This window comes from Macrobrachium rosenbergii, chromosome 10 (assembly GCF_040412425.1).
Source record: "Macrobrachium rosenbergii isolate ZJJX-2024 chromosome 10, ASM4041242v1, whole genome shotgun sequence".
In the NCBI taxonomy this organism is placed as follows: domain Eukaryota; kingdom Metazoa; phylum Arthropoda; class Malacostraca; order Decapoda; family Palaemonidae; genus Macrobrachium; species Macrobrachium rosenbergii.
Window position 1 is genome coordinate 60,132,207 of NC_089750.1, and position 27,410 is coordinate 60,159,616.

Sequence of the window (27,410 nt, forward strand, 5' to 3'; positions counted from 1 at the left end):
AATGTCGGAATCTGTCGACTTGAATTGTTAATATGGTAAATATGAGGTAAAATATGAATGAGCATGAAAAGGGAGATACAAAGAAGTAATGAAAAGGTTAACGAGAAAAGATGAAATAGTTAATGAGAAGTTATGAAAGAATGAGCGAAGGTGAAACCATAGATCAATATTATGAGGTGGTTTGGTCATATGGCGAGGAAGGAAGACAACAGTTTATGGAGAGGGTGTGTACGTAATTGGGAATATTAGGAGGAGGGCAGAGAGGACGATCAAGAAAGTGTTGTAAAAATAGAGAGGGTGCAGCCAAACTGTGAAAAGAAAATAAACATTTAACCGTAATATATTTACGGAAGGGATCATGAAAGCTATCATGCCCCTTTTTATTTATTAACATGTAACTTTTATTGAATGTCCCATCCATCATAAATAAAGATTTTAATAACGAAAATCTTCTCTCATTTGGAACTCAATTAGGACCATATCATCAGTGTTTGCAATCACAAATTTATCTAATCGAAGCTCTCCTATTGATGATGTGTGTCACACGAAATTTACATGGTATCATGAATTATTTTCGTGATTAATTGGTATACTTTATTTTATCGTTACCTGACATTACTCTTTGATGAGTAAAAGACACAAAATTTTCATAATTTAACAAGAAATCCCTCTATTTTCTGCTACTAGAGTTCACACTTTTTCCTACTACATTATTTACGGACCCCTACTGCAAACGTTCATGATCAGCAACTACGAAACATTTATGACTTCCTACTATACATTTTTATTAATTACTGAATATGCACTTCTAAACTTTACATGTCTAGAGTTTCAACTAAAGTGGAGCTACAAGTGACGTCTTCATAGCAGTTCTATTACTTTCTTCACTGCAACTGTGAGAAGAACGTTAAATTGTGACGAACTGTCCAGCTCATATTTTAGAAGTACCATAATTTTATATATATATATATATATATATATATATATATATATATATATATATATATATATATAGTTGTTATGTTAAGACAAACAGAGACAGGTCTAAAACTAGATTAAACATATTTCGTAATTTATTATCAGTAATTTCATGATAGTTTTATCCACGGAGGTAAACTTGGAAAATGACGTCAAGTTAATCTCAGATTTAATTTGAATAACAAGAATAGATCAGAGAAATTCATCTCGCTGTCGCAATTAAAAAAGAATAACACGCACACACACAACATATAGATATGAAAATCAGATTCCAGAAATGTGAGGAATTTGATGCAAGAACATCATTTATGCAAAGGAAATGTTCGAAATACATTTCCATAAAAGAGAACGAAGAAGTAAAAATTGCTTAAAAAGCAAAGGAATTGTGAGATTTCTAGAAATGATGAAGAAATCTCATAAAATCAGCCACGTCTGGAAATAAAACAATTTGGAAAAGAGGGTGTAGGAAATTTAAATTGAAATATATAATTAAGTCAGTTGTTTTCAGAGAGAGAGAGAGAGAGAGGGAGAGAGAGGGGAGAGAGAGGGAGACAAAGCAGCTTTAACATGCAGGATGCTTGACTTGTTGGGCATGATAAGAGCCGAGGGATCAAGTGTGCTTGAATGCATACTGAAAAGAGACGAGGGATCCAGTATGTAAAAATGAAAGCCGGCCTTCAAAAAAGAAAAAACACTTTTGCATTAGGGTAGGAAATTCCCCGTGTAAGAGCATATGTGCAGGAGTAAATTATTTATTCATTTTTCTCTGGGGTATTACTAACTTGACATCTAACGCGTTGTACTTGACAAGTGGAAGTACATCTTCCAGACTTGTGGAAAGGCTAGGTCATGACTTGAGCCATGTCTGCATCACCACTGGCAGGTTACTCTCAGCATTTTTCCTTCAGAACTTTGCCACTTTCCCAAATAAACTTTACCGCACCTGCAGCTATATTTCACATTTCGAATACGTTTGTAAACCCTCGTTTACTTGCATAAAACTTTCGCAAAAGGAATCTGAAAATGACCATTTGTTTGAGCTTGTCTATTTCATTTGGAATGATGTCATCTGAAGAGGCTGTGTTAAGGATTCTTTTTTCACAAGAGGTCTTATTAGAATTACGAGACGGGAGGCTGGAAATGACTGGAGATTTGGGGAAATGAAAACACAGGAAAGACACGAGTGGCTGAATTTCGCAAAGGCCATTTGCGTCACACGGCACTTGAAGCTTATCTGATGATGAACATGAGGGTACTAAATGTTGCTGCAAATTACACAAGAAGATACAATGAATTCAACTAACATGAGTCACTATCTCAACAGATACAGCATTCAAGCTACCCTACCAGGATATCTCAAAGCAAATCTTAGTATTTTTAGTTTGTTTTTAAGGTTCCTAAAACAGGTCTTGATTAATATCTTTAAACTTATCGTAATGTATTCTTTCCCCTTTGATTAGCTGGTCTCTTTTCGTACAGACTTGTTCTTTGCAAGTCGAACATTATTTATTTTTTTCATTCTTAAATGTCTATTAAATTTTCAATTTCCACATCTCAAGAGAGATATTTAGTTATTTCTGCATTCCCGTACTCTCATATTGATTTCGTGTGAGGGAACAAATACCCTATCTTGGAAAGGAAGAGAGAAATCTACCTGTGTAGGATATGGCAGACCTACGTAGTCAAACCGTTATGTTGAAGCAATCATGGAAAGAAAAATAAGCCTTAAATGGTAATTGAAACAATGGTAGTTAGTAACTGGGTGAAATCTGTTATAAATGTTCAACATCATAAACGAACTTCATAAATATACCTGAAGTTAAATTCCGAAGGTTTATCAAGTTGACGGGAAAGGAAGGGAAAAAAACTCCTCTCCAGAAAGCGCTGGCTTTGTAGTATTTTTCAAAGACTCCCCTGATCCAATTAAGACCTTTCTCGGAAAATGCCACGAAAACACAGCTTACACCCGAGGTCGCCCATAACTTAGTTTATTCCTAGACTGAGTTCCTTAACAAACTGCCCCTTTCAGGGAGGAGACGAAGTCTTTCTCTTTCCCTCAAAAAAACGGCTTGCGGTTCTCTTAACCTGTGATATTTAGAGCTCGCTCTCTGCCAGGCGAACTTTCCTTTACCTTCTGCATATTTGTTTTTATTTCTTTTGCAATGTGTGACATTGAGAAATGCAATATTTAGGTTATAATGCATCCCATGATATTTATAGCTGGCTGTCTTCAAAGCACATTACATTTCGGTTTGTGTCTGTGGTTAGTCTGCCAAAACAAAATTTATGTCATAATATAAAATATTTTCATGAGTAAGATTAAGAAATATGAGGCTTGGCTAACGATTAAATAACATCTTGTTCTCGAATTTATTTCTTTCCTACTGGTTTAAAAACATGTTGCATAACTTATTGGCTTTTGGCTTATTTCTAAATATCAAAGAACATCTTGTCCTCGCGTGCATTTGTCTTTCCCTATTAAGCAGTTTCATAAGCTTCATAACTTATTCACTCTCTTTGCCTTTTTTGGCTTCTCATTTGTTAAGTATGACCTTTCAGAATTTATACCAGACTCTTAATGTGTGTTGAATGTTCCCACGCAAAGTATTTTGTGGTAAAATGTTTGCTAGCCTTATGGCCAGAAACTAAGGTGGTTAAAGAGTCATTTTTTTTTTTTTGCTCAACGTTTCAAAATCATTCGTGTGCCAGTGTACCTGCCCAATTAAAAATAAGAGAAATATTATAGTCATTTTGCAGTTGCATCGACTTATGATAAGCCAAGTAAATTATGCTGCTCTGTATTTTCTTTTTTGATTAAGATTTTGTAACAGTAAAATATGGAGGTCATTATCGAAAAACTGTTAATGATAGAAGTCAAATTCAACTGGAACTGTTTGTCTTCTTGATAAGCATAATTAAAAGTGACTATTATTCCAGATTCAGTTTCCCGTTCTGATCCTTTCTTTACGTTGAAATAAAAACCGCCGATGAAATAAAATTCCTAAGCTCGTTATTTGTTCTGTTTTCCTCCATTTTTAGTTGTCTTTTCAATATTTCTCGTTTCCTTCATTTTCTCTTATATTTAATGTTGTAACTTTTTTGTTCTTAATTTCTCTTTCGTGTCTTCTCGCTTAGTTTTTCTCCTTTATTTCGGTAACGAGGCTTTTTCCGCCTTCGGTTTTAATTGTTTTGTTTTTCAAAGTAAAAGATTTTTTCATTCCCCATGTTGTAACCTGAAGCTGTTTAGGAAATGCTTCAGATCTCTCGTTGAAGATACATGAACTCTCTCTCTCTCTCTCTCTCTCTCTCTCTCTCTCTCTCTCTCTCTCTCTCTCTCTCTCTTGGCATTTCGTTTCAGTTGAGATGCTTAGTTCCTTTCTTTAATGATATGATTTCCTTCCAGAGTGTAAAGTATAAATGTTTTAATTAAGTAGAGTGACAAGACCCTTTGCATTTTACCTCATTTCAAGCTCCATCTCTGAGTTTAATGGAGAAATAACTTTCAGATTACTTAATCAGGATTCTAATTAATTCGGCAGCTGGTTAACCATTTTTGTTCTATTCTAAACCTAATTCCCGGGTTTTAATGCAGATTTTTTTTAATGAATGTTTCATTGTTATTATGATTACTTTGGTAAATGATCAAGCATTACACTCTTTCCTCCTCTGGACACAACTTCCATCCTTTAATATTGGAATAAGTTCTGGAATGTTTAATCAGTTTTAATTACATGAAACAAATGATTAACCGTTTTAATTGGCCCTTTCCTCTCGATCTAAGTTTCTATAAATTTCAGATTTATTTACCAACTCTTTCACCCCATTCCTCCTTCCAACCTCATTTCGTTAGGGCGTCTTTTCATTGTTCGCAGAAGATTTTCATTCATTCCGCCTTTTTTTTTTTTCTTCAGTGCAACTTGACACAGTTATATTCGTTCAAGTTTATCGAAGGTTAGGTCTTAGATCTAAGACTACGGGATTTTTCTGGTGACAGGCAGAAGCCTGGGGCTTAGCGGAAGAGGTTTTCAATTAAAATCAGCAACCTGACGTTTTGCCTGTCCTCTCTAAATCATTATTATTACCTTCATTTGTCACTCATTTAATTTTAAGACAATAATGATAATCTGAGAAAGGTGGTCCTGGATTCAGGAATGACGTAAAAGGGGGATTATTATTTGTGAAAACAGTTCTAAAAATGGACTTAAGATAAAAATTAATTTTTTTAAACTTTATATGATTCGTTATTTTTGATGCTTAATCTCCAATTCTTCTTTATTGTATCAAAAATATATTAAGCCATTACGCGATTTTTATATTGACCATCATCTAGTTGATTGATTGATGAAATTCAAAAATCATACAAGATAAAAAGTGGTCATATTGACAAACATAAACAGCCAGCTCATTCTCATGAAAACTACCTCCTGTATTTTCTCATGTCTCACAAAATGCCTTCATTATTTTCCACGACAGTATAAATAAAAATCCCTGAACAGACTGCAAAGTGGCACCAGCTGGTCGTGGAAATCCTGTGCAATTTCACTAATCTGGCAAAAGATGGTCGTGTCAGTGAAACTGATACACTTTCATTTTTTCCCGAGTGTTGCTCCTCAATTAATTCAGCTCACAATATCCACAGCGAAGTGGGAAATTATCCCTCGACGATTTTTTTATATATGTTGTGTTGCAATATATTTGAGGATGTTACGCCACTTTTTCTGATTTATTGGGGGTTTTTATGTTTGCGTTTTCACGCATTTTTTCTGCTATTTTCTTTTAATTATCTATTACTCTTTCACTAAACTTTTCTGCATTTTATACATTTCGCAACTTATTTCGGGGTATGCTTTGCAATTTCTAGTCCTTTCAAGTTTATTAATTGTTCATTTTGAATAATATTAATAATAACGTAACAATACATTCGCCACATCATTGGTGGCACAATCAACAATGTGCAGCAGCTTTTGAGCCTAGTCTGTATTTGGACGGGTGACCACCAAAAATGTGTATTTCTTTATGGCTCTCAGTTTTTTAAATGAATTGTTCTAGTCGTGTAATTATAATGCTAAACAAATATGTTCTCCGTAAGGACGGTTGTTGATCCACTAGTTACGGATCGGTAACTATTATATCATCTTTGCATTTTACCTTTGAAAATTAGATTTCGCTTTTAACGCTACATGTCATTTTCCAAAAAGGATATCTTCGAGTTCAAACGAAATACATATATATATATATATATATATATATATATATATATATATATATATATGTATGTATATATATATATATATATATATAATATATATATATATATATATATATATATATTTATATATTTATGTATGATACAACAGTGCATTCTGGGCACTGCATAGCAAATACATAACTATTATACCATTTCTTGCATTTTACATTGAAAATAACGGAGGCAGATACCATTTTCCAAAGAGGATATCTGACCCTGACTTAAGTCAAATGAAATATGAATAAGCATATATGATTGGATACATACTTATTCCCATATATATATCTTGTATTTATATTACCAGTGAAAGCCCTTAGAACTATATACCCTATATATATGTTGCAAAGGTATATATCACACTGTTTTAATATATAACTTCCTATTTCCATTTCTATGCCAGTCTTTCCATATCAGTCTTCCCTTGTTAGGGCAGTGTTACGCAAATGACTATATATATAAATCGTCTTCAAGTATATACCCTTGTGAAGGGGCTGAATCCTGCCTTTTAAGGACAAATTTCAGTGGTACTTCAAGTCCAAACGAAGTTTGCTGATGTTCGAGGCCATTTCATCTTCTTATTTCATTTCAGCTGATGAAACTTACAAATTGTTATTCCTTTATTAATTAATTTGAATCAACACCAGTCAGTTTACTAAAAACAGAGGTCATTATCTTAAACATTGCTTTGTGATTTTTGTTAAGTATATATAATTATATATATATATATAATATATATATATATATATATATATATATGTCTGTATGTGTGTGTTTGTGTGTGTGTGTGAATGTTTGTGTTTGTATATATATATATACTAATAGGACCCCATTCAAACTGGATGGTATTCTATTGGAGAACATTTATTGAGAAAAAGCCCCGTTTATATATATTTGCTATATATATAGTCCTCATTATCAAACGGGGCTATGTACAGATACTTGATAATGAGGCCTGTTTGTCCTAGAAAAAATTTGGATTGTAACAAAACATTTCTGAATTCTTATAATCTATAATAAGTAGACACCATCCAGAAATGTTGAACCTTAAACTCTCCTGATTGGTAATTTTATAATGCATATTTATAACATTTGTGTATGTGATAAAGTTTTTATATATATATATATATATATATATATATATATAATATATATATATATATATATATATATATATATGTGTATATATGTGTGTGTTTGTGTATATATATATGTATATATATATATATATATATATATATATATAAATATATATATATATATATATATATATATATATATATATATTATATATATATACACATTTAGCAAAAATCACGAAGCAGTGTTTAAAGCAATATGTTAGTTTAAGGTAATAACAAAACATTTCTCTAAACATATCAACTTTGTCTGAAACTTAGTACATAATCATTTTAAGAATTTTCAGAAATGTTTTTGAAAGCAGGATCCAAATTAATTCACTATTATTATTATTATTATTATTATTATTATTATTATTATTATTATTATTTGTAGCAGTAGTAATAACAGGAAAACAGGAGTTCACAAAACCTTTTTAAATGATATTCTGTATTAAAGGTAGACGAGTCTGAGGGAAAAATCACATCAAATGAATATTTTCGAAAAATGCAAAACCTCTCAGAGAGATCTATAATGATCTAACTTAGATTTCCGTCACGCATCCTGAAATTTACGTTAATTAACATCACCTATGACTGGAGCAACTCGTAACTAATTAGATCATAATTGACTTTATATTGGCAGTCAACACTGGTCACTGTTTTCATAGTGAAAAATAATGAGGAAAATTAAAACGCTTGTGACGGGAGAAATTTGAAAGTGAGAAAGAATATTAGCATAAGGGAAATGGAAACTAGAAAGATAGAGAAATGAATAGTGGAAGCAGTTGTTTTTACAGGTATTTGAGAGTTAAAGCAATAGAAGATGAACGAGAGAATACGTAAATTACAGAATAGTTGAGGTAAGGAAAGCAACGGGGTCTATGCAATGGAAGTTGTAAGTGAAGAGGAGTGGCTATGGAAGGTCAAGATGGAATGCCTGTGCAAATGTTGAACACAATCTCCTGTATGGTAATAAAGTGTTGAAGTTGAGCTTGAATGAAAGGAAAATGGCGGAATCTGTCGACTTGAATTGTTAATATGGTAAATATGAGGTAAAATGTGAATGAGCATGAAAAGGGAGTTACAAAGAAGTAATGAAAAGGTTACGAGAAAACAGATGAAACAGTTAATGAGAAGTTATGAAAGAATGAGCGAAGGTGAAACCATAGATCATTGTTTTGAGGTGGTTTGGTCATATGGCGAGGAAGGAAGACAACAGTTTATGGAGAGGGTGTGTACGTAATTGGGAATTGTAGGAGGAGGGCAGAGAGGACGATCAAGAAAGTGTTGTAGAAATAGAGAGGTGCAGCCAAACTGTGAAAAGAAAATAAACATTTAACCGTAATATATTTACGGAAGGGATCATGAAAACTATCATGTCCCATTTTATTTATTAACATGTAACTTTTATTGAATGTCCCATCCATCATAAATAAAGATTTTAATAACGAAAATCTTCTCTCATTTGGAACTCAATTAGGACCATATTATCAGTGTTTGCAATCACAAATTTATTAATCGAAGCTCTCCTATTGATGATGTGTCACACGAAATTTACATGGTATCTTGAATTATTTTCATGATTAATTGGTATTCTTTATTTTATCGTTACCTGACATTACTCTTTGATGAGTAAAAGACACAAAATTTTCATAATTTAACAAGAAATCCCTCTATTTTCAGCTACTAGAGTACACACTTTTTCCTACTACGTTTTTGCGGACCCCTACTGCAAACGTTCATGATCAGCAACTACAAAACATTTATGACTTCCTACTATACATTTTATTAATTACTGAATATGCACTTCTAAACTTTACATGTTTAGAGTTTCAACTAAAGTGGAGATACAAGTGACGTCTTCATAGCAGTTCTATTAACTTTCTTCACTGCAACTGTGAGAAGAACGTTAAATTTTGACGAAATGTCCAGCTCATATTTTAGAAGTACCATAATTTTATGATATAAAATAATATATATATATATATATATATATATATATATATATATATATATATATATAAATATATATATATATATATATATATATATATATATATATATATATATATATATATATATATATATATATATATATTATATAAGACAAATAGAGACAGGTCTAAAACTAGATTAAACATATTTCGCAATTTATTATCATAATTTCATATAGTTTTATCCACGGAGGTAAACTTGGAAAATGAAAAGTTAATCTCAGATTTAATTTAAGAATAACAAGAATAGATCAAAGAAATTAAACAGATTCGCAATAAAAAGAGTAAAACATCACAAATTCATATAGATAGTTTTAAATCAGATTAAAATTGAAAATTTGATGCAAAACATCATTTATGATAAAATGTTGAATAACATTTCCAAAAGATAATGAAGAAATAAAAACTGTTTAAAAGAAAAAAAACAGATTTCACAATAAATGATGAAGAAATCTCAAAAAATCATTCACGTCTGGAAATAAAACAACTTGATGCAAGGGTAGGAAATTTAAATTGAAATAATAATTAAGTCAGTTGTTTTCAGAGAGAGAGAGGGGGAGGGAGGGAAGGGGGACAAAGCAGCTTTAACATGCAGGATGCTTGACTTGTTGGGCATGATAAGAGCCGAGGGATCAAGTGTGCTTGAATGCATACTGAAAAGAGACGAGGGATCCAGTATGTAAAAAAGAAAGCCGGCCTCCAAAAAAGAAAACACACTTTTGCAGTAGGGTAGGAAGTGCCTCGTGTAAGAGCGTTTGTGCAGGAGTAAATTATTTATTCATTTTTCTCTGGGTTATTACTAACTTGACATCTAACGCGTTGTACTTGACAAGTGGAAGTACATCTTCCAGACTTGTGGAAAGGCTAGGTCATGACTTTAACCATATCTGCATCACCACTGGCAGGTTACTTTCAGATTTTTCCTTCAGAACTTTACCACTTTTCCAAATAAACTTTACCACACCTGCAGCTATATTTCACATTTCGAATACGTTTGTAAACCCTCGTTTACTTGCATAAAACTTTCGCAAAAGAAATCTTAAAATGACCATTTGTTTGAGCTTGTCTATTTCATTTGGAATGGTGTCATCTGAAGACGCTGTGATAAGGATTCTTTTCTCGCGAGAGGTCTTATTAGTATTATGAGACGGGAGGCTGGAGATGACCGAAGATTCTGGGAAATGAAAACACAAGAGAGACATGATTTGCTGAATTTCGCCAAGGCCATTTGCGTCACACGGCACTTGAAGCTTATCTGATGATGAAGATGAGGGTACTAAATGTTGCTGCAAATTACACAAGAAGATACAATGAATTCAACTAACTTGAGTCACTATCTCAACAGATGCAGCTTTCAAGCTACCCTACCATGATATCTCAAAGCAAATCTTAGTATTTTTAGTTTGTTTTTAAGGTTCCTAAAACAGGTCTTGATAAATATCTTTAATCTTATTGTAATGTACTCTTTCCCCTTTTTTAGCTGGTCTCTTTTCATACAGACACGTTCTTTGCAAGTGGAATATTATTTATTTTTTTTATTTTTAAATGTCTATTAAATTTTCAATTTCCACATCTCAAGAGAGATATTTAGTTATTTCTGCAACCTAGTACCTGCATATTGCTTTCGTGTGAGGGAACAAATACCCCACCTTGGAAAGGAAGAGAGAAATCTACCTGTGTAGGATGTGGCAGACCTTCGTAGTCAAACCGTTATGTTGAAGCAATCATGGAAGGAAAAGTAAGCCTTAAATGGTAACTAAAACAATGGTAGTGATTTACCGAAAATCTGTTATAAATGTTCAACATCATAAACGAACTTCATAAATATACCTGAAGTTTAAATTCCGAAGGTTTATCAAGTTTACGGAAAGGAAGGGGAAAAAAAACTCTTCTCCAGAAAGCGCTGGCTTTGTAGTATTTTTTCAAAGACTCCCCGTATCCATTTAAGACCTTTCTCGGAAAATTCCACAAAAACACAGCTTACACCCGAGGTCGCCCATAACTTAGTTTATTCCTAGACTGAGTTCCTTAACAAGCTGCCCCTTTCAGGGAGGAGACGAAGTCCTTCTCTTTCCCTCAAAAATCAGCTTGCGGTTCTCTTAACCTGTGATATTTAGAGCTCGCTCTCTGCCAGGCGAACTTTCCTTTACCTTCTGCATATTTGTTTTTATTTCTTTTGCAATGTGTGACATTGAGAAATGCGATATTTGAGTTATAATGCATCCCATGATATTTATAGCTGGCTGTTTTCAAAGCACATTACTTTTCGGTTTGTGTCTGTGGTTAGTCTGCCAAAACAAAATTTATGTCACAATTTAAAATATTCTCATGAGTAAGATTAAGAAATATGAGGCTTGGCTAACAATTAAATAACATCTTGACCTCGAATTTATTGGTCTTTCCCTATTGAGCAGTTTCAAAACATGTTGCATAACTTATTCACACTCCATGCCCTTTTGGCTTCTCATTTCTAAATATCAAAGAACATCTTGTCCTCGCGTGCATTTGTCTTTCCCTATTAAGCAGTTTCATAAGTTCCATAACTTATTCACCCTCTTTGCCTTTTTGGCTTCACATTTCTTAAGTGTGGCCTTTCAGAATTTACACCAGACTCTTAATGTCTGTTGAATGTTCCCACGCAAAGTATTTTGGGGTAAAACGTTTGCTAGCCTTGTGGCCAGAAACTAAGGTGGCTAAAGAGTTTTTTTTTTTTTTTTTTTGCTCAACGTTTCAAAACCATTTGTGTGCCAGTGTACCTGCCCAACCAAAAATAAGAGAAATATTATAGTCATTTTGCAGTTGCATCGACTCATGATAAGCCAAGTAAATTATGCTGCTCTGTATTTTCTTTTTTGCTTAAGATTTTGTGACAGTAAAATATGGAGGTCATTATCGAAAAACTGTTAATGATAGAAGTCAAATTCAATGGAACTGTTTGTCTTCTTGATAAGCATAATTAAAAGTGACTATTATTCCGGATTCAGATTCCCGTTCTGACCCTTTCTTTACGTTGAAATAAAAACCGCTGATGAAATAAAATTCCTAAGCTCGTTATTTGTTCTGTTTTCCTCCATTTTTAGTTGTCTTTTTCAATATTTCTCGTTTCCTTCATTTTCTCTTATATTTAATGTTGTAACTTTTTTGTTCTTAATTTCTCTTTCCTGTCTTCTCACTTAGTTTTTCCCCTTTATTTCGGTAACTTGAGGCTTTTTCCCCCTTCGGTTTTAATTGTTTTGTTTTTCAAAGTAAAAGATTTTTTCATTATTATGTTGTAACCTGAAGCTGTTTAGGAAATGCTTCCATCTCAGACGAACCCTCTCTCTCTCTCTCTTTCTGTTGGCATTTCGTTTGGGTTGCGATGCTTACTTCCTTTCTTTAATGATATGATTTCCTTCTAGAGCGTAAAGTATAAATGTTTTAACTAAGTAGAGTGACAAGACCCTTTGCATTTTACCTCATCACAACCTCCGTCCCTGACTTTAATGGAGAAATAACTTTCAGATTACTTAATCAGGATTCTAATTAATTCGGCAGCTGGTTAACCATTCTATTGTTTCTATTCTAAACGTAATTCCCGGGGTTTAATGCAGAATTTTATTTCAGGAATATTTCATTGTTCTTATGATTACTTTGGTAAATGATCAGGCATTGCAAACTTTCCTTCTCTCGACATAAGATCCATACTTTAATGCTGGAATAAGTTTTGGAATGTTTAATCAGTGTTGTAATTGAATAAAACGAATGATTAACCGTTTTAATTGGTAACTCTCCTCGGTCTAAGTATCAATGTGTAGTACAAAAATCAATATTAGATTTCTTAACCAACCATTTCACCCCATTCCTCCTTCCAACCTTAATCGGAAAGGGCGTCTTTTCATTGCTCGCAGAAGGATTTTCATTCATTCTTCCTTTTTGTTTTCTTATCAGTGCAACTTGATGCAATTATATTATTTCAAGTTTGTCAGAGTTTAGGTCTTAGGTCTGAGACTCCGTGATTTTTGTGGTGACAGCCAGAAGCTTTGGCTCAGTGCAAGAAGTTTTCAATTAAAATCAGCAACCTCACGTTCTGCTTGTCTTCTCCAAATCATTATTCTTACGTCCATTTATCACCCTTTTTATTAGGACAATAAGGATTAAGGAATGAGGCAAAAGAGGATTCTTGGCAAAGGGCATTTTTATTTAAGAGAAAAATATTCATATTTTCATAATCTGATTTAATTCGTTAACTCAGATGTTCTTTAATGCATTAAAAACGCCATTATGGTCTTTTTATCTTTAAAATCATCTGATTAAAGGATTAGGAAAATTTAAATTGACACATCATGTTAGTTGATTGATTGATTGAAAACAAACTGCCAACTCATTTCATATGGAAAACTCCCTAAATATCATAAAGTGCTTCATTATTTTCTCATAGTGCTTCATTATTTTTTCACAAAGTCCTTCATTATTTTCCACGACAGTATAAATAAAAATCCGAGATCAGACTGCAAAGTGGCAGCAGCTGGTTGTGGAAATCCGCTGCAATTTCACTAATCTGTTAAAAGATGGTCATATCAGTGAACCTGATATATTTCCATTTTTTCTCGAGCGTTGCTCCTCAATTAATTCAGCTCACAATATCCACAGCGAAGTGGAAAATTATCCCTCGACGATTTTTTTGTATATATTGTGTTGCAATGTATTTCAGGATGTTTTGCCACTTTTTCTGATTTATGGGGGTTTTTATGTTTGCGTTTCCACGTATTTTTTTTTATAGTTTTTCTTAAATATCTATACTCATTTACTGAACTTTTCCGCATTTTATACATTTCGCAACTTGTTTCGCTTTTTTCTTTGCAATTTCTAGTCCTTTCAAGTTTATTCATTATCCATTCTGAATAATATTAATAATAACAATAACAATACGTTCGCCAGATCACTGGTCTCTCAATCAACAAAGTGAAGCAACCTTTGAGACTAGTCTGTATTTATACGGGTGAGCACCAAAAATAATTTGTATTTTTTATGGCTCTCAGTTTCTTAAATGAATTGCTTTAGTCGTGTAATTATAATGCTAAACAAGTATTTTCTCCGTAAGGATGGTTGTTGACTACAGTAATTACGGATCAGTACATATATCATCTTTGCATTTTAGTACTTTGAAAATAAGATTTCGTCTTTAACGCTACGTGTCATTTTCCAAAAAGGATATCTTCGAGATCAAACGAAATATATATATATATATATATATATATATATATATATATATATATATATATATATATATATATATATATATATATATATATATATATATATTATATAATAATCCCAGCCTCCAAATGCTTCATTTAAAGCTGGAAAATACAACAGTGCATTCTGGGCACTGCCTAACAAGGAAGGGCGAAAGGAGTATAGGCCCCTTCCTTGAGCTGTTAATCGCCTTTCAACTTTCTCCTCTTGATCATGTGACGCTGTGGGAGGCTTTGCTTTCAGAACCTAAGCCTGGATGGAGGCAGGAATAGAGCCGGGGAGGCAGATTAAGAGAGGACAGCTGGCATGAACACCTGGACTTGAGTCATAGATGAGGCCCACGCACAGGGAAACGACACCAACCCCAATCTACCTGTGGATAACCTCCTGACCCCTGCCCGAAGTCATATAAGCGACTCATCAAAGGAACAAGCAAGAGAGACATTGTTGGACGCGAGCGAGACGCATCTCCCCCTTCCATTTCCACCTTCTTCAGAGAGCCATACCGTACCACGTGGTCCTATCTTGTAGGGAACTTTAGTCTTCTTACCACTGAAGCCCTTAGCCCTTCCTCCGCCGCCATTTACCCTCACTGAAGCCACCTCTTCTACAAGGTTAAGTGATCTGTTGGAAAGGTTCTTCCAGTCAGTCACACTGTTTTAATTCTCGTAAACAAACTTCCTATTTCCATTTCTAAGTGCCAGTGTTTCCATATCAGTCTTACCTTGTTAGGGTAGTGTTATATAAATGCCTGTGTTTAAATAATGACATAAAATCGTGTTCAAGGCTTCTTGGCACCCTCTGTAAATTTGTCCTATGTATAGTTTACTGCATCCTTACTGGCTTTTAATTCATGAATCTCTCCCTTAGCAGAGGGTTTGTTAGCCTTGGAAGTCTCTCTTAATTTCAAGTTTTCCCAGTTATAATTAACCTCTCAGGCCTTGCCTGCCTGATTAGCCCATTCCATCTTTGGTATTTCATTTCATGTAAATACACGTAATTTTAAACTTACCCTAACGTGTACTTACAAATACCTTGTGAGTAGAGCCCTCAGCTCAGATAAAATATTTTTCCTTGTTTTTACGATTCCCTGAATCAACAGCAGTCAGATTTTATTCAAAAATAGAGGTAACGAAATCATTAATTTAGAGTCTATAACTGGCTCATGGTAAGCATTTCCTGAGTAAATGATATATATATATATATATGTATATATATATATATATATATATATATATATATATATATATGTGTGTGTGTGTGTGTGTGTGTGTGTGTATGTATATGTATATAATTATATGTGTATATATTTATACATATATATATATATATATTATATTATATTATATACATAAAATATATACATATAATATTTATATATACATAAAATATATATATATAATATATATATATATATATATATACATAAATATATATATATATATATATATATATATATATATATATATATATATATATATATATATATATATATATATATATATGGAACAGGGCTAAAGTAAGGACATATTTCAGTGGTTACTTCAACGAAGTTTTATGATGTTCGAGGCACACGTTTTGTGCGGCTGATAACGCATTGTTATCTCTTGGAATTGATTTTGGATGTGTACTAGCTACTGACAATTTCTAAAACATTTCTGAAAGTTCTTATAATTATTATATAATAAGTTTCATACCACGTTGATATGTTTAGAGAAATGTTTTGACATTACCTTAAACTCTGCCTTGTGATTTTGCAAGTATATATAATTTTTTATATTTATATATATTCACACACACATCACACAACACACACACACACACACACATATATATATATATATATATATATATATACACACATATATATATATATACTGTATATATATATATATGTATATATATATTTAACATTAACTTTAACTAATATATGTATATATAATATATATATATATATATATATATATATATATATATATATATATATATATATATATATATATATATATGTATATATATATATATATAGCATGCATATATTTATATATACACACACACACACATACGCACATAGCAAAATTCACAAAGCAATATTTAAGGTAATGACAAAACATTTCTCTAAACATGTCAACTTGGTCTGAAACTTAGAACATAATAATTTTAAGAATTTTCAGAGATGTTTTTGAAATTATCAGTATGTAGTACACATCCAAATTAATTCCCAGAGATAATGCGTTATTATTATTATTATTATTATTATTATTATTATTATTATTATTATTATTATTATTATTATTATTATTATTATTATTATTATTATTATTATTCTTTGTAGCAGTAGTAATAGTAGTAGCAGTATGAGTTGATAGACGAGTTTCAGGAAAAATCATGCCGAATGGGTATTTTCAAAAAATGCAAAACCTTTCAAAGAGATTTATAATGATCTAAATTAGATTTCCGTCACGCATCCTAGTATTTACGTTAATTGACATCACCTATGACGGGAGCAACTCGTAATTAATTAGGTCATAATTGACTTTATATTGGCAATCAACACTGGTCACTATTTTCATAGTGATAAATAATGAGGAAAATGAAAGAGTTTGTGACGGGAGAAATTTGAAAGTGAGAAAGAGTATTGGCATAATGGAAATGAGAACTAGAAAGATAGAGAAATGAATAGTGGAAGCAGTTGATTTTTACAGGTATTTGAGAGTTAAAGCAATAGAAGATGAACGAGATAATAAGTAAATTACAGAATAGTTGAGGAAAGGAAAGCAACAGGGTCTATGCAATGAAAGTTGTAAGTGAAGAGGAGTGGCTACGGAAGGTCAAGATGGAATGCCTGTGCAAATGTTGAACACAATATCCTGTATGGTAATAAAGTGTTAAAGTTAAGTTTGAATAAAAGGAAAATGGCGGAACCTGTCGACTTGAATTGTTAATATGGTAAATATGAGGTAAAATGTGAATGAGCGAGAAAAGGGAGTTACAAAGAAGTAATGAAAACTTTACGAAAAACAGATGAAACGTTTAATGAGAAGTGATGAAAGAGTGAGCGAAGGTGGAAACATAGATCATTGTTTTGAGGTGGTTTGGTCATATGGCGAGGAAGGAAGACAGCAGTGTATGAAGAGGGTGTGCACGTAATTGGGAATTGTAGGAGGAGGGCAGAGAGGACGATCAAGAAAGTGTTGAAGAAATAGAGAGAGTGCAGCCAAACTGTTAAAAGACAATAAATATTTTACAAAGTAATATATTTACGGAAGTAATGATGAAAACTATCATGTCCCATTTTATTTATTAACATGCAGCTGTTACTGAATGTCCCATCCATTACAAATCAAGGTTTTAATAACGAAAATCCTCTCTCATTTGGAACTCAATTAGAACCATATCATCAATGTTTGCGATCACAAATTTATTGAATCGAAGCTCTCGTATTGATGCGTGTCACACGAAATTTACATGGTATCGTGACTTATTTTCATGATTAATTGCTAGTTTTTGTTTTATCGTTACCTGACATTAATCTTTGATGAGTAACAGACACAAAATCTTCCTAACTTAACAAGAAATCCCTCTATTTTCAGCTACTAGAGTACACACTTTGTCCTGCTACATTTTTTACGGACCCCTACTGCAAACATTAATGATCTGCAACTACAAAACATTTATGACTTCCTACTAAACATTTTTATTAATTACTGAATATGCGCTTCTAAACTGTGACGTCTTCATAGCAGTTCTATTAACTTCTTCATAGAACTGTGAGAAGAACGTTAAATTTTGACGAAATGTCCAGCTCATATTTTAGAAGTACCATAATTTCTCTGATATAAAATAATATATTATATATATATATATATATATATATATATATATATATATACATATATATACATTACATATATATATGATATATATAATTATATATATATATATATATATATATATATATATATATATATATATATATATATATATATATATATATAAAGTTGTTATGTTAAGACAAAGAGAGACAGATCAAAAACTAAATTAAACAGATTCCGTAATTTGTCATCAGTAAATTCATGATAGTTTTATCCACGGAGTTAAACTTTGAAAATGACGTCAACCTAATCTCAGATAAAATTTGAATAACAAGAATAGATAAGAGAAATTCATTTAGCTGTCGCAAGAAAAAAAAAAGACACAATATATATATATGAAAAACAGATTCCCGAAATGTGAAGAATGTGATGCAAGAACATCCTTTGTGGAATGGAAATGTTCAAAATACATTTCCATAAAAGAGAATAAAAAAGCAACAATTCTTTAAAAAGAAAAGAATTGTGAAATTTCTAGAAATGATGAAGAAATCTCATAAAATTAGCAACGTCTGGAAATAAAAAGATTTGGAAAAGAGAGGGTAGGAAATTTAAATTGAAACATATAATTATGTCAGTTGTTTTCAGAGAGAGAGAGAGAGAGAGAGAGAGAGAGAGAGAGAGAGGGGGGGTGGGGGGACAAAGCAGCTTTAACATTCAGGATGCTTGACTTGTTGGGCATGATAAGAGCCGAGGGATCAAGTGTGCTTGAATGCATACTGAAAAGAGACGAGGGATCCAGTATGTAAAAATGAAAGCTGGCTCTCAAAAAAGAAAAAAAAAACACTTTTGCAGTAGCGTAGGAAGTGCCTCGTGTAAGAGAGTATGTGCAGGAGTAAATTATTTATTCATTCCTCTCTGGGATATTACTAACTTGACATCCAACGCGTTGTACTTGACAAGTGGAAGTACATCTTCCAGACTTGTGGAACGGCCAGGTCGTGACTTTAACCATATCTGCATCACCAATCCCCGGTAACTTTCAGAATTTTTCCTTCAGAACTTTACCACTTTTCCAAATAAACTTTACCACACCTGCAGTTATGTTTCACACTTCGAATACGTTTGTAAACCCACGTTTACTTGCATAAAACTTTCGCAAAAGGAATCTGAAAATGCTCATTTGTTTGAGCTTGTCTATTTCATTTGGAATTATGTCATCTGAAGAGGCTGTGATAAGGATTCTTTTCTCACAGATCTTATTAGAATTATGAGACGGGAGGCTGGGGATGACTGAAGATTTGGGAAATGAAAACACTGGAAAGACACGAATGGCTGAATTTCGCAAAGGCCATTTGCGTCACACGGCACTTAAAACTTAGCTGATGATGAAGATGAAGGTACTAAATGTTGCTGCAAATTACACAAGAAGATACAATGAATTCAACTAACTTGAGTCACTATCTCAACAGATGCAGCTTTCAAGCTACCCTGCCAGGATATCTCAAAGCAAATCTTAGTATTTTTAGTTTGTTTTTAAGGTTCCTAAAACAGTTCTTGATTAATATCTGTAAACTTATCGTAATGTACTTTTTCCCCTTTGATTAGCTAGTCTCTTTTCATACAGACTCGTTGTTTGCAAGTCGAATATTATTTATTTTCTTTATTCTTAAATGTCTATTAAATTTTCATTTTCCATATCTCAAGAGAGATATTTAGTTATTTCTGCATTCTAGTACCCGCATATTACTTTCGTGTGAGGGAACAAATATCCCACCTTGGAAAAGAAGAGAGAAATCTACCTGTGTAGGATATGGCAGACCTTCGTACTCAAACCCTTATATTGAAGCAGTCATGGAAAGAAAAATAAGCCTTCAATGGTACCTGAAACAATGGTAGTGACTGGGTGAAATCTGTTATGAATGTTCAGCGTCATAAACGAACTTCATAAATATACCTGAAGTTTAATTCCGAAGGTTTATCAAGTTTACGGGAAAGGAAGGGAAAAAAGGTCTTCTCCAGAAAGCGCTGGTTTTGTAGTATTTTTCAAAGTCTCCCCTGATCCAATTAAGACCTTTCTCGGAAAATGCCATGAAAACACAGCTTACGCCCGAGGTCGCCCATAACAGTTTATTCCTAGACTGAGTTCCTTAACAAGCTGCCCCTTTCAGGAGAAGACGAAGTCTTTTTCTTTCCCTCAAAAAATCAGCTTGCGGTTCTCTTAACCTGTGATGTTTAGATTTCGCTCTCTGCCAGGCGAACTTTCCCTTGCCTTCTGCATATTGGTTTTTACTTTTTTGCAATGTGTGACATTGAGAAATGCAATATTTGAGTTATAATGCATCTCATGATATTTATAGATGGCTGTTTTTAAAGCAAATTACTTTCCGGTTTGTGTCTGTGGTTAGTCTGCCAAAACAAAAATTGTCACAATGTAAAATATTCTCATGAGTAAGTTTAAGAAATATGAGGCTTGGCTAACGATTAAATAACATCTTGTCCTCGAATTTATTGGTCCTTCCCTATCGAGCAGTTTCAAAACATGTTGCATAACTTATTCACACTCCATGCCCTTTTGGCTTCTCATTTCTAAATATCAAAGAACATCTTGTCCTCGAGTGCATTTGTCTTTCCCTATTAAGCAGTTTCATAAGTTCCATAACTTATTCACTCTCTTTGCCTTTTTGGCTTCTCATTTCTTAGGTGTGGCCTTTCAGAATTTACACCAGACTCTTAATGTCTGTTGAATGTTCCCACGCAAAGTATTTTGGGGTAAAGAGTTTGCTAGCCTTATGGCCAGAAACTAAGGTGGCTAAAGAGTAATTATTATTTTTTTTTTTTTGCTCAACGTTTTAAAATCATTTGTGTGCCAGTGTACCTGCCCAATCAAATATAAGAGAAATATTATAGTCATTTTGCAGTTGCATTAACTTATGATAAGCCAAGTAAATTATTCTGCTCTGTGTTTTCTTTTTTCTTAAGATTTTATAACAGTAAAATATGGAGGTCATTATCGAAAAACTGTTAATAATAGAAGTCAAATTCAACTGGAACTGTTTGTCTTCTTGATAAGGATAATTAAAAGTGACTATTATTCCGGATTCAGATTCCCGTTCTGACCCTTTCTTTGCATTGAAATAAAATTGTTGATGAAATAAAATTCCTAAGCTCGTTATTTGTTCTGTTTTCCTCCATTTTTAGCTGTCTTTTTCAATATTTCTCGTGTCCTTCATTTTCTCTCATATTTAATGTAACTTTTTTGTTCTTAATTTCTCTTTCCTGTATTCTCACTTAGTTTTTCCCCTTTATTTCGGTAACTTGAGGCTTTTTCCCCCTTTGGTTTTAACTGTTTTGTTTTTCAAAGTAAAAGTTTTTTTTTCGTTTCTTATGTTGTAACCTGAAGCTCTTTAGGAAATACCTCCACCTCAGATGAACCCTTTCTCTCTTTGAAGATACGTCTCTCTCTCTCTCTCTCTCTCTCTCTCTCTCTCTCTCTCTCTCTCTCTCTCTCTCTCTCTCTCGGCATTACGTTTGGGTTGAAATGCTTAGTTCCTTTATTTAATGGTATGATTTCCTTCCAGAGTGTAAAGTATAAATGTTTTAATCAAGTAGAGAGACAAGGCCCTTTGCATTTTACCTCATCACAACCTCCTTCTCTGAGTTTAATAGAGAAATAACTTTCAGATTACTTAATCAGGATTCTAATTAATTGGACAGCTGGTTAACCATTTTATTGTTTCTATTCTAAATGTAATTCCCGGGGTTTAATGCAGAATTTTATTTTCAGGAATATTTCATTGTTGTTATGATTACTTTGGTAAATGATCAGGCATTGCACACTTTCCTTCTCTCGACATAAGATCCATGCTTTAATGCTGGAATAAGTTCTGGAATGTTTAATCAGTGTTCTAATTGAATAAAACGAATGATTAACCATTTTAATTGGTACCTCTCCTCGATCTAAGTTTTAATGTGTAGTACAAAAATCAATATTAGATTTCTTAACCAACCATTTCCTCCTTCCAACCTTTGTCGGTTAGGGCGTCTTTTCATTGCTCGCAGAAGGATTTTCATTCATTCTTCCTTTTTGTTTTCTTATCAGTGCAACTTGACGCAATTATATTCGTTCAAGTTTGTCAGAGTTTAGGTCTTAAGTGTGAGACTCCGTGATTTTTCTGGTGACAGCCAGAAGCTTTGGCTCAGTGCAAGAAGTTTTCAATTAAAATCAGCAACCTGACGTTTTGCCTATCTTCTCCAAATCATTATTATTACTTCCATTTATTACTCTTTTTATTAAGACAATAATAGAAAGATGTGCCTGGATTCAGGAGTGAGGTTAAAGAGGATTCTTGGCAAAGGGCATTTTCATGTAAGAGAAAAATATTTATGTTCTCAGAATCTGATTTAATTCGTTAACCCAGATGTTTGATTTATAATTCTTCTTTAATGCATAAAAACACCCTTATGGTCTTTTTATCTTTAAAATCATCTGGTTAAAGGAGGTAGGATAATAGAAAATTATACATAATGTTAATTTCAGTCTTATTGATAAATATAAACAGCCGGCTCATTTCCGTGGAAAACTGCCTTCAGTATATCTCACAAAGTGTGTCATTATTTCCACGACAGTATAAATAAAAATCCGCGAACAGACTGCAAAGTGGCACCAGCTGGCTGTGGAAATCCTCTGCAATTTTAATAATCTGTTAAAAGATGGTCATGTCAGTGAACCTGATACATTTTCTTTTTTTCCCGGGCGTTGCTCCTCAATTAATTCAGCTGACAATATCCACAGCGAAGTGGAAAATTATCCCTCGACGAATTTTTTTTATATATTGTGTTGCAATGTATTTCAGGATGTTATGCCACTTTTTCTGATTTATGGGGGCTTTTATGTTTGCGTTTATGTTTTTTTTCAGATATCTTCCTTTCTTTATGATCTGTTGTATTTCCGCATTTTATACATTCTGCATCTTGTTCTGTGACTTGCTTTGCAACTTTTTGTCCTTTCAGGTGTATTGTTCATTATGAATAATAATAATAATAATAATAATAATAATAATAATAATAATAATAATAATAATAATAATAATAATAATAATAATAATAATAATTCGTTCGATAAATAATAATAATAATAATAATAATAATAATAATAATAATAATAATAATAATAATAATCAACAAAGCGAAGCAACTTTTGAGTCTGCTCTGTATTTGGATGGGTGATCACCAAAAATAATGGGTATTTCTTTATGGCTCTTTATTTTTTTAAATAAATTGTTTTAATTGTCTAATTGCGTGTTGATTATAATGCTAAACGAATATTTTCTCAGTAAGGTCGGTTGTTACTATTTATGGATGAGTAAGTATTACATTATCTCTGGATTTCTCTTTTAAAAAAGGAAGATTTGGTTTTTATCCTTGCATGTCATTTTTGAGAGAGGGTGTCTTTAAAATAAAACTTGAAATATGTATACTTAGCTAAAATCCCAAAGCAATGAAAAAACATTTCCCCAAAAATATGAATTTAGCGTACAATAATTATAGTACAAACTGCTTTTAGGAATTTGCAGGAATATTTTTGAAAACTTCACTAGCTGTCATACTTGCAAAGTCATACTTTTTCTGATATTTACATTAATGTTTCTTGATTATCAAGAGACACATAAAGGATCAATATTTTTTGGCAATTACAAATCTGGGTTTTCTAAATTATTCTCAATTGAATACGAAAAACAAATTATGTCATTGTAGATTATGCCCCCATTCGAACTAAAAAAAGGACGCTGTAATCTGCCAATAAAACCACTTCTTGAAACATTCTTGTCTCTCATAAGTATTATTCAAATTCAAATTCAAAAAATTATATGAATACAATTAGTAAACATATAAAAAAGATATAAGTATTGATAAAAATAACTTATCCCCTGGGTATTACGACCTGATAAAATCAGCTAATACACAAATAATCTAAAATTTCTTTCAAAACTTGAGATACATGAACTAAAATTTTCTTTACGGTCAATATTATTCGTTATCAGTATCGTATTTATCGGTCATTTTCAGATACATCTTAGAAAAACTTTGACAGTTTAGAATATACCTCTGCACACACATAATACTCAGAATGCACAGAATAACAAAAGAATTTAGTCCTTGTCAGCTGTAAAACCATTAAACCTGTTGAGTCTTATCTTCCCTTCTAAAATGGCACTGAAGCCCTTTTAATGGGATTACAGCAATGGCATTTACTGGCATTGCCAGAGTTTATACTGATTTGATAGCTGTTTTCTCTCTGGGCCGGAATATCTATGCTCTCGTGTTTTAGGAATGGTTTGTTTATAATGCCAGTATTATGCGCCATTTTGAACATAAGTTCGTTACAAGAGTTCATTTCCTTTTTTGTTGTTTGTGATATCCGGTAAGACTTTCCACTGTTGGCATTAATTCTTTACAGGAACTTGGCAGACAAATAGGATTATAATTTTAAGATACATAAGTATGCTGATAGTTATATTGTTATGTAATTATGTACATCAGGTTATGGTTACTGGAAAAGCCAAATATAATTACAGGAAAAAAAATTAAGTTATACGTAGGTCTCCCACTTATTTGAATTCTTAAATATTCGCTGTATTTGATTCTGAAAGTATTTTCGCTTAATAATTACTACCAAAAATGGCGTTTTTATTGATGACTCTGCAAAAAGGCATCTGTAATTATAATCTGGTTAAGATAATCAGACCATGAGGTAACTTCCAGCCAACTTTCATGAAAGTATAACGAAAAGGTTTGAATAAAAATAATAGTAATAATGCGGCCTCAATAATAATAATAATAATAATAACAATAATTCGGCCACAAAAACAATAAATTTCGCGATGACAACGGAGAAATTTCGTATAACTCCTTGTAGCCGAAGTTCGATGATAAAGGTACAAGTGGTTAGACTCGTAAAGGCATCACCCCCTTCCTTCACCCAACTCCCCTCCCCGTCTGTCCGCACCAAGTAAAGGAGAAGAGAGAAGAGAAAGAAAGAAAGAAAATAACGGGAAACTATAACTATCAGCAACGTTGTTCGTTTCTTTTCGTCTTTATGATCGAGTCCTGAGAACAACAACGAAGCAAATAATGTTATCTTTTGGGAAAGTTTATTCTGATCGGAGGGGATGCAGTGGAGGGCGACGGCTTTGCTTAGCGAATGCCCTTTTATTAATGGATTAATGGACTCCACTTCTCTCTTATTTGAACGCTGATGACAGGCAAAAGACAGCGGATTATTCGCTTGTCATCCTGGTATTATTGTATTGGCTTCAGAGTGGTGTCAAAATATATGAAACGTTAACGGACATTTATGAGTCGTTTAGCAAGGATATTTGTTCTTTGGAATGTAACTATATCGACTTAATTTCATTGTCGGAAAGGTGAAAAACATATATACTACGTGTATATATATATATATATATATATATATATATATATATATATATATATATATATATATATATATGTATGTATATAGGCTATATAATATGTATGTATATAGGTATATATATATTTTCTGTAATGTATATATATACTGTATATATACTCTATTTAGATACATGTATACACAAGTATGAATTTATGTATATATATATATATATATATATATATATATATATATATATATATATATATACACATATGACTATTTATCACATAAAGTATATATACAATCAGAAAAAGCTACAAACGTCATGTTCATATATATATTTTCATATATATAGTTGATAATAAGTCCACCGTCCCGTACTGTAGTCCTGATTCCTCGTCCGTCGCTGGTTCGACCCCATGGACTTATTATCAACTAAAAATAACATATATGAAAATATATTACTATAGAGTGAATTGATATTAAAGGACGTTTGTAGCTTTCTGAATATATCACATATATGTGTGTAGGTATATATGTGTGTATATGTTTTCTTTATATTTATGTATATATACAGTATAATATATATATATATATATATATATATATATATATATATATATATATATATATATAATATATATATAATATACACATGTATTTATGAATATGTATTTATGAATATATATATATATATATATATATATATATATATATATATATATATATATATATATATATATATATATGTATGTATAGATGGCAGCCGATTCCAGAACCTTTTATGGACTAGCCCTACTGTAAAACAACGAGGTCTCACACTACTAGTGGCGCTGAATAACTCTGATAGGTTCCAGCTCTTGACCATAAGGCCTAAACCTCATAATCAGTTAATCAATCAATCAGTCACTCACACCAATTTATATCATAACCCGATTCTCATGGGGGGGGGGATGTGTTACTCTTCAAGTCATATTTCACTTCTCTTTGATGTTCAGACGACTATAGCGAAAAACGTTTTAGCCGACAAAAATTTCAGTTCACTATTGCAATGCGGTTTGTAATGCCTAATTATGTAGTTGGTTGTTTAAATTATTATTATTATTATTATTATTATTATTATTATTATTATTATTATTATTATTATTATTATTATTTTGGTAAGAGTCCCTCTTTCAAGCAAGTGCGATTGAAATAAATTGCTGCATCAGCTGCATTGACCTTGTATAGAGTCTTCTCTATTTTCCTTATAACAGTCTTCTCTCTGTTACTACAACTGGCGAGTAACGCGCCAATGTGATTCATCAGGAGTTAAATTCCAGGGATTTCTACGTTCGTGTATAAGTATGTCAAATATGGTGAGCATAGTCCGAGAGAAAACTGTTTTAAGGAAAACAGAGAAGACTTAAATTATCTTATTATTATTATTATTATTATTATTATTATTATTATTATTATTATTATTATTATTATTATTATTATTATTATTATTATTCAAAAGATTCACCCTATTCATATGGAAGAAACCCACAGGGGCCATTGACTTGAAATTTGAACCTCCAAATCATGTGGTGTTCATTTGAAAGAAGTAACAGAAGATAATAGGAA